This window comes from Pongo pygmaeus, chromosome 11 (genome assembly GCF_028885625.2).
Source record: "Pongo pygmaeus isolate AG05252 chromosome 11, NHGRI_mPonPyg2-v2.0_pri, whole genome shotgun sequence".
Classification (NCBI taxonomy): domain Eukaryota; kingdom Metazoa; phylum Chordata; class Mammalia; order Primates; family Hominidae; genus Pongo; species Pongo pygmaeus.
In genome coordinates this window covers 88172720-88182459 of record NC_072384.2, presented here as the reverse complement: position 1 = coordinate 88182459, position 9740 = coordinate 88172720, and the positions used below count along the sequence as shown (strand labels likewise).

The 9740-nt window shown below is 38.1% G+C and overlaps 1 pseudogene; it reads right to left on the bottom strand.

Moving 5' to 3' along the window:
- Positions 1-1111: 1111 nt before the first annotated feature.
- Positions 1112-9457, bottom strand: LOC129031584 (protein ARK2N-like; annotated as a pseudogene).
- Positions 9458-9740: the final 283 nt, after the last annotated feature.

Here is a 9740-nt window from a genome sequence, read left to right as displayed (position 1 = left end):
CACAGAGGGGTTTGAAAGCAAAATCTTGGAGGAGTGGTGAGTTGTAGAGAGTGGTAACTTTGATGATAGGGTGTTGGATGAAGAAAAAGGTATAAGTAGGAAGAGGAGGGAAAGCCAACGTTGAAAAAAGCAAAGAACTAGAAAATGAAACGGTGATGCACAGCTAGAGAGAAAGTGAGGAATAGAGAGAAGTAAACCCAGAAACACTGGCTATACTTGATGATGGAGGGTCTCATATTCCAGTTTATGACTTGCAGGCATCTAGTGCATATTCTGCACGGCTCGCTGTGCAAGGACTGGGGTGGCTTTCTTTTCCTTACATCCAATATAGAGACAGTGGAAACTAATATAGCAATTCTTCCATCCAGAAAAGTTCTCTTGTGCTCCACATAGCATGCTTATAGGGCTCTTCTGTGTTCTGAGTGCTTAGTGGGTAGGAGCTATGAACAGGAGCAAACCTTTTTGAAAAGAGAAAAAAAGGCCTTTGTTTCTTTAATAAATGAGTTTACAATTAGAAGAATATGTAAACTGTGTTTTTTTTCTTTTTTCCATACTTTGTTTTTTTTGCAAGAACTATTTTATTTTTTATGTATTTTTATTTTTTGTAGAGACAAGGTCTCACTAGGTTGCCCAGGCTGGTCTCAAACTCCTGGCCTCCAGCGATCCTCATGCCTTAGCCTCACAAACTGCAGGGATTACAGGCAGTAGCCACAGTGCCTGGCCTCAATAATTTTTTTTGAACCTTGTATATTTCACACATTATTAATTAAATTGTTTAACTTTTTCAATTTTGTTGCTTGTGTTCCAGAGATATTTAATTCCCTTTAAATGCCTATATGATGCTGAAATGGATAAAAATGTTATATTGAATGCCAGAATGTAAAAATTTAGGAGTTTCTCCCATCATTGTTTTTCAGGTTATTTAAATTTAATTTACATTTGTTTCCTAAGTGACTTCTCTTAATTAAGAAAAGGAGGAAAGGAGGGAATTTTCCATGAGTTTGAATCCTACAAATGCCACAAACAGCTTCTGAAGCTGAAGCCATGACAATGAACTTCCATGTCACAAAGATGAGGAATTGGAAGGGAACAGTGCAGGAGAAACACAGTATCACAGTAGGTATTTATGCCTGCTATCCTCATCCAAGATAAGGTCAACAACTTCTGCTGGTGAAGCCCAAGTCTGCTGGCAGCTCACAGCAGTTCCATGACTGTGTCTGCCTGTTGCTAAGATACTGTGTGCCCGAGCCATGCTTCCATGAAGAAGTACTCCGAATCACACCACCTTGAGGATGAACACACCTTGCATGTTCCTGAACTCCCACAATCTCTACTTCACTGTCTGAAGAGACAATATTAATTTCTTCATTGAGTGGTGCATTGCCGGCAGATATTTTGTCACTTGCTAGGAATCCTGGATGCAAATGACCTGGCTCTGCATTCAGCTCCTCTAGAAGCCGGCTGGTCCTCCAGGTAGCTCCTGTGTCCTGGCCACCTATAGAATTATTGTGCTCTTGAACTACTGCAGCCGCCGATAAATTATACACATTTACCACTTCTGGGTCAGAGCTGGTGTCAGGCATATCATAATGAGCTACAACTGGAGGTCCATCTGGTATCTCTGCAGTGATTGTCTTGCTGCTCCCTGAAACCTCTTCATCATCATCTGATGAGCTCGTGCTTGAGTCACAAGTCAGGTCACTATCACTGGTACTACTTACTGTCCTGCAGCAGGTTGTACTGCTTGCAGCAACCTCCCGTTTGTGCCTCAGTAGTCTGATCCTCTCCTTGTGCTTTTGGCTCTGATGACCTTTAACCCATTCTGTTTATCACTGGATTGCCAGTTTTTCTTGGCAGCCATAGTGGATGTTTCACTTTCAGATCGGGACCTCCTAGACTTGCGCCCAACTGTGGCACCAGACACTCCTGAAGGGTCTCCTTCTACCACTGTTTCTGCCTGACAGGGTTCATTCTCTTCTGCGGAAGACAACGTGTCTGAATCAGCCAGGTGATCACTAGAGGAAGGGGAAAGCATGCAGTGATTAGAGGAGTCACTCTCATAAACTCGGCCAGTTGTAGGCTTGTCACTCTCTGTGGATGCTGAGACTCAGAAGAGTCTCTTCTCAGCTCCATCAACAAGCAGGGCATTGAAGAAAGAACTGTAGAATCCGCTACACTATCTTTCTGAACTTGAGATTCCAGTTCTACAGATTCATCTTCCTCCTTTGCTGTCTCTTGTTCAGATGTTTTTGGTGGGACTTCAGACTCAATGAGTTCTTCGAGTTTTCCCACTGCCTCCTCTATCTTTGTTTCAGAATTTCAAGTTAAATCATGGAGCAGCCTCTAGGAAATGGTATCAAAGATGCAACAGGAAAGCAAACAAAAAAACTGGTAGGCCAAGGCTGGGAGATCAGAACTCAGAGGATTGGGTGCCACTTCCTTATTCTTACCTGGATCTAGAATTCAAATTTACATTGTCCACATGGTCAAGAAACCCTGCGCTCTGAGGTGACTCTGTGCCTCCTTGCTCGCTCAGCGCGCCCCATCAGGGCACACACCATCCCCCAAACTTAATTTGAATTTTAAATTAGTATTCTCCTTATTTCTGTTTTTGGCTTCTGTAAGAGAATACATCATAATTTATTGCTTCAGTCTGCAATTTGCCATATCTCCTAATGACATTCAGTAGTGAATTGTTAAAAAGAATCTGTGTATCTACATATTGATTATGATTATCTATCTATCTATTTATCACAATTCTGGAGGCTGTAAGTCTGAGATCAAGGCGTCATCAGGGTTCGTTTCTTCTGAAGTCTGTCTCCTTAGCTTATAGATGGCCATTTTCATTCTGTGTCTTCACGTTGTCTTTTTGCTGTGTATATCTGTGTCCTAATCACTTCTTATAAATACACCAGCCATATTGGATTAGGGCCTACATGAAACACCCCCATTTTACCTTAGAAACATCTTTAAAGACTATCTCCAAATATAGTCACATACTGAGGCACTGTGGGTTAGATTTCAACACATGAATTTGGAGGGAAGACATAATCCAGCTCCTAACACCACCAAAGTGTATAGTTTTATCCATTATGGAGTCTCATGTATTATGTTTTGTGAACTCTCTTTTTTTTTCATTTTAATAAAGTTTCCATTTCTAGGATGCTTTGTGAGCTCTTGAGTGGGCACCATGCCTTGCATTATTTTGAGTCTCCCATTTTTGGGGGGTAGATACCGGTTTGGAAGATATGGGTCTTCCACCAAAGGAGACATTTGCATTGAAAAAATCAGATAAATGACAGATTAATTAATAATTTCTAACTGATTCTTGATTAAAGTTAAGGAAATGTATTTGAAAGATAGATCCCAATATATGAGTACATTACAAGAAAATTCAATAAGAGGCAGACTGCGTGTGAACAACATAGAGATATGGTCATCCTTGGAGAAGAGTTTTTTATTAGCATGAACATTGTATGTGTTTATACCTAGGAAAAAAAGTAAATGGACTTATTCTTATTAATACTAAGATATTTCTCAGACTAAATAAGACCCTATTATAATGGTTGAGCCAGATTAATTGTGTTAGAACCTCAATCGATATTCCTTGATCACGTAGGATGTTGGAGATATGTGCATGACTCTAAAATGCTATCAGGTAGACTGCCTACTGGAAAAATTGCCAGTGGGCAACAATACTGGGGGAAAAACAGGTTAGAGTAATGTAGTTGATAGTAATTTGATGGCAAGTTGTCTACCATAGCCTAAAAAGAGTTTGAAAAGGAAATATAATAATAAATAATAATAATAAAATATTTAGATCAGATATTTAGATTCTAGAGTGAAGAGGTTTTACCAGTAGGCAGATTTCTGCATATGTAATTTTACTGAAGAAGTGGCTTTCAAACCTTTGACAATTTCTGTTGGGACCAGGTAGCGCATGTACACACACAGACACACACAAGGACACTATTTACCTTTCTCATGTGTGATGCACTCTAACATTCTCCATTTTATTCAGTTTTGCCTCATTGCAGTCTATTTCATTACTGTTTCTGATACATTCTATGTATTTCATACGACACCGAGGCTGCACCCAGGAGCTTGAGAATCACTGCATTTGAAAACCTTTTCTAACAAAGGGTATGAAGACTTGGAAAGGTGTATAAGTGTCCAGCATATGGTGTGCCATATCTGCCTCCCTGGAGATGCCCAATGTATATGAGAGAGTCAGTGGAGGCTAAGAATCTGACTTCCAGAGAGGCATCATTACACTGAGATCCACAAAGCAGTGCGAAGGGTCGAAAATGAAAGGGAACTAGAACCAGGATAGAAAGGTTATCAGGGGAATGAAGCATTGTACAGAAGAGCTGGTGTTAGACAGCATGAAGAGGAGGATAACAAGTATAAGGAGTAACACTATCATATTGTTGTGTTTAGGAGAGTTGACCCTGAAGTTAGACATGTTATACTCAAATCTCACCTTTGATACTTACAAATTTGTCACTTTGTATGAGCATCTAATCATTCTATGCCCCATTTAACAATCTATAAAATAGTATCTATGATTTATTGAGCACTTAACAAATGCCAGGCACTACAGAAAGTGCTTTCCTTTTATTAACTCATTTAATATTGGCACCACTTTAATGAGGTAGGCACAGATTTTATTCCTAGCATACTTGTATTTTAGAGTTGTTTTGAAGAGGATAAAATAACAAGAAAAAGTTCCCGGCACTACACATTCATGAAATCAAAACAGTGAGATGTAACGATTTTCTGACGTCCTGAACAAAAAATCAAAGGAAACTCATGAAATTACTCAGTGTCACGCAACTTACTATCTATGTCATGAGATAATTGCATTAGTTTGCTTATCTAGAAAGGGGCATGAAATATGATAAGTAAAGAGAAAGTGAATCGATGGATACAAAACACTTACTGTTGGGAGACAATTCAGGGCCTTTCTGCATGTCTTGTATTAACTTTTGTTCTGGACTATCTTTTTAATGATGTTTGTATAGGAAACAGCCTTGGAAGACAGAGATAATGTCTCCCATCAGGGCAGAGGTCAGGATTATTGTCTTTATTAAGATGGTATTGCCCTCTAGGACAAAGATTAGGCAAGTTTGCTAGCAACCCTCTTTAAAACATTGGAGTTTCCTAACTTGGGGTTCCTTAGCTGTGATACAAACCCACTCTATGAGCAGCACTCATGTGAGTCTACCGCTATAATGCCCCTGGAGATCCCGGTAGGTAAAGAATAGATGCAGACTTGAGGCTTATGCTTCCTGCTCTGCTATAAATAATAAAGTCCTTCATCTGTGACCCTGAAGTCTATTCTTTTCTGCCAGCATCTATAAAACAATGGTAGGCGAACTGGTTTAAAAAAAATAATCTCAGACTTTTCATAATTCTTGATACTTAGATAATGCCTGGCTATATAAAAAGTATACAATAAATGGAAACCTGTTGGCATTATGATATCTATCAATTTGACAATGTGTCAGATAATAAATTTAATAAAGCAACTATACAGTGCATGTCCGCTACATGCTAGTCATGATGTGAGGTGCTAAGGCTAAAAAGCTGAATAAGACAGATTCTCTGATTTCATATTCTGGAGGGGGAGATATTGGCCCATAAATAATTAGAACATGTCTTAATATTATGGTAGAAATATTACAAGGACCTACAGCATTAAGGAGGAGACATCTATCTCTGCCTAAAATGTGAGATGGAGAGGAGTTTTGAGGGAAGTTGCTTAAGGGGAAGTAATACTTCAACTAAGTTTTAGCAGCTGACAGTTAGTGTGAATTTGTTAGTCACATGTCAACTATAATCTGTTGTTTTAAAATTATTGGTGTCTGTTACCATTTATGGTAGGTTGAGTTGTGTCCCCAGAAACATGTTGAAGTCCCAATTCTTGGTACCTATGAAGGTGACCCTATTTGGAAATAAGGTCTTTGCAGATGTACCTAAAATGTAATTTAAGATAAGCTTATGCTGAAATAGGGTGGGCCCTTAATCCAATATGACTGATGGTTTTATAAGAAGAGGAGGGACAATTATAAAGATACATGCATGGATATGTTCATTGCAGTACTATTCACAGTAGCAAAGACATGGAATCAACCCAAATGCCCATCAATGATAGACTAGATAAAGAAAATGTGGCACATATACACCATGGGATACTATGTAGCCATAAAAAGGAACAAGATCATGTCCTTTGCCTGGACACGAATGGAGCTGGAAGCCATTATCCTCAGCAAACTAATGCAGGAGCAGAAAACCAAACACTGCACATTATCACTTATAAGTGGGAGCTGAACAGTGTGAACACATGGACACAGGGATGGGAATAACACACACTGGGGCCTACTGGGGGTGGCGGTAGGGGAGGGAGAGCATCAGGAAAAACAGCTAATATATGCTGGGCTTAATACCTAGGTGATGGGTTGATAGGTGCAGCAAACCACCATGGCACATGTTTACCTATGTAACAAACCTGCATATCCTGTATACGTATCCCAGAACTTAAAAAAAAAAAAAAAAGAAATGCATGGAAACACAAAGACACACAGAAGGAAGATGGCACTGTGATCACAGTGGCAACAATTAAGAGTTATACAGTGCAAATCAAAGAATGCCCAGGATTGCTGGCAAAGTCCAGAAGCAGGCAGAGATAGCATGCCTCTGCCAACAGTTTGATTTTGGAATTTTAACCTCCAGAACTGAGAGATAATAAAATTTCTGTTGTTTTATGTCACCCAGCTTGTTACAGAAGCCCTAGGAAAAAACATACCATTTCATTATTGTTTTCCATATCCTTATCTTCAGACAAAAATGAGGAAAGGGCACTGTGGTCAAAAAGAAAAGAAATATGAGAGAGAATAATAAATTTAAAAAAAACATAAATTGCTAAAAGTCACTGTATGGGGAGGAAAATGGCAGCTGATGAGGCTGGAAAGTAATAGATGGACCCTAGTGTAGTGTAATGAGTGTGGCTTTTGGATGTAACAGACCTGTGTTCAAATGCCAGCTTTTCTATTTACTAGATGTATGATCTCAGAAAATTTAACCATCTTCTCTAAATTGGGTATTATTGTCTATAGAATAAGATAACAATCACTACTTTGAGGGGCTATTTGGAGAATTTGGGAAATGTGGATAAAGCTCATAGCAAATATTTGATACATGCTAGTCAGCAGTGCTTTTAGATTTACATTAGGGAGATTCTTCTGACAGCTGTGTTGATGATGGAAATGGAGTGGGCCACTGCCAAAGTGTGGGTGGCTGGAGCGTGGCTGGAAGAAGAGATACCAATGAGGCAGTTTTTGCATTAGCCAAGATGAGAGATGTTAGAGGCCTGAGCTATATGAATGCCATAGTGGGGATACAAATGAGAAAATGAGTGAGAAAAGTGTTTCTTTGTTAAAATTAATTTGCCATTACTGACCAACTCAATGGAAGTAGTGATGAGACAGCAGTAGTCTTCAAACCAGCCACTCCTACCCATTCCTTCTAATGTATGAAAAAGAGGCCTGATTTCAGGTGTTTTGTTTTGTTTTAATTCTTCCAATTAAGAACTTCTATTCTCTCACTTAGAGAAGCAGGTTGATTTATGGAAACTATATCCTAAGCAGGGCCTATGCTAAAATGTGGCTAGAGAAATTGATCAGGGTGAAGAAAAGACTTGGTCATTGCACATGAAGAATGGCAGAAAAATTGAATGTCCTTTTCCATAGCTAAAAAGAAATCAAAATTATGTATCATCAATTCAATATTAATTCAACTCACTATGAAAAAAACAGTAAGTTGGATTACTCAAATGTGGTGACATTGGAATTTGACTACATAAAGAATTGACTTAGAATCACCTTCAAATTTTACTCATACCATAGAGTTCTTGATTTCAGTTTAATAGAACTATACAAAAACATTATCCTCTGCTCTTAGAAAACCACACAATACGAGGAACTCCCACCCAAGCCCTAAACCTAAACAAACAGAAACACAGGAAAACTATGCTTGAAGTGGTAAGTTATTTCTGCAACAAAGAAAAGTAGCAGAAAATGTATTCTCTTGCAAAAATATTAAATAGAATTTAAAAATTTATAGACTCGGATAGGCATAATAAGAAATAGAATTTGAAATCCCTGTAATGATAAATTTTATGAGTCAGAACATTTTCCTTTAGAAGCTTATATTTATCACATAAAAGTACCTTCACACACACAACCACCTACTCACCTGCCCAAACACACATGCATACACACTCATACACATTCATATATTAAATACAGAAAACAAAGATTTGAGACAGAATAAATAGGTTTATATGTGTGACTGTTTGATAAGAAAATTAAACACTAGACGCTTCAAACACCTGTAAGAAAAGAAAACTCTGAAATGACAAGTAGCGAAATTAATTTGTAATAACTAAACAATGAATGTGAAGTTTACCAATTGGAAAGGACAGATTTCTAAGAACACAGAGAAGAAAGTCCTCTCCTAAAGGACTCCTCTCATTCCAAGGCTTATTGGAAAAACTCTCAGGTGATATAAACATCATTACAATATGATAGATGACACTGGTTATCTTTTGGAGTCAGAGATGTTAATGGCCATTCTGTTGATTTTCATGTTCATGATACAGTCCTTATGAATACAAGTAGCATAATTTCTAGGTACATGTATTTTCAACTCCAACCATTCCAGTTTAGTAAATAGTCTTCAAATGTAGCTGAACAAAAACTGTATATGCAACAATTGTTTTCCTGGTGCCACCTGTGGATTTCTCTTCACATCTAGGATTCTTTTTATTGGATGGTGTTCGTGGCAACCAAACTTTGTTCTTTAAAGATGAATTTGACTTTTTAAACATCTGTGTCAACAAGATTCATGTCTGTTGAATAAGTTTAATGGTTAAGTACCAGAATTAAACAAGATTTGATTATAGAGCAAAAACACGAAAACCAAAAAACCCAAACTCATTTATTTCTCATATTCATGTGGCTGATTCTGAAGATTTATCACTCAGGAGGCAGCATTAAGGTAATACATTTTGCACATCCAAATATAGATTACATTCAAAGCATATGAACAAAGAAAAATAATGTTTTGGAAACTGTGATAAATTTTCCTTAGAAAAAGATGTTTAAAAAATTGATATTTGGGAAACCTACCATAATTTGTATATGATAGCATTCATCTTTTTCTTTTAGAAAAAGGGAAAATGTGTTTTTAGCTTCTGTACCTGATTATCACATTTGTATGCACTAGGAATGCTAAATATAAATTACAAGGGTCAATGGTTACAGTCCATTTGTCACAGTCCATTTGTCACAGTTGGCTTTGAACCCCTCCAGTCTGACCTCTCCAGGGAACCTGAGCCTTCACTCTCAGTTATTGTTGTGGCCCTGTGAGGACCATGCCCCACTCCATTCTTCATGGCTTCTTTCCAACATAATGAGCCTAAAACCATTACAGTAATAAAGATTAATTGGAATCGATTCCTTGAATATTTGCACTTGTGCTCTCTTGTAAGGGAAGGGTCTTCCTCACACAGCAAGGGCTGGATTTTCTAAGGTAGCAGGGCTTTGTTCCCTAGTCGTGATTGCTAACAGTATTACCAAGAATGATTCTGCCTATTTTGGTTGGCTGATTTTAAATATAGGAAACAGTTGACAAGAGAGTTATGCAGTCTGGAGAACAGAGGCAAAACCTACAGTTCT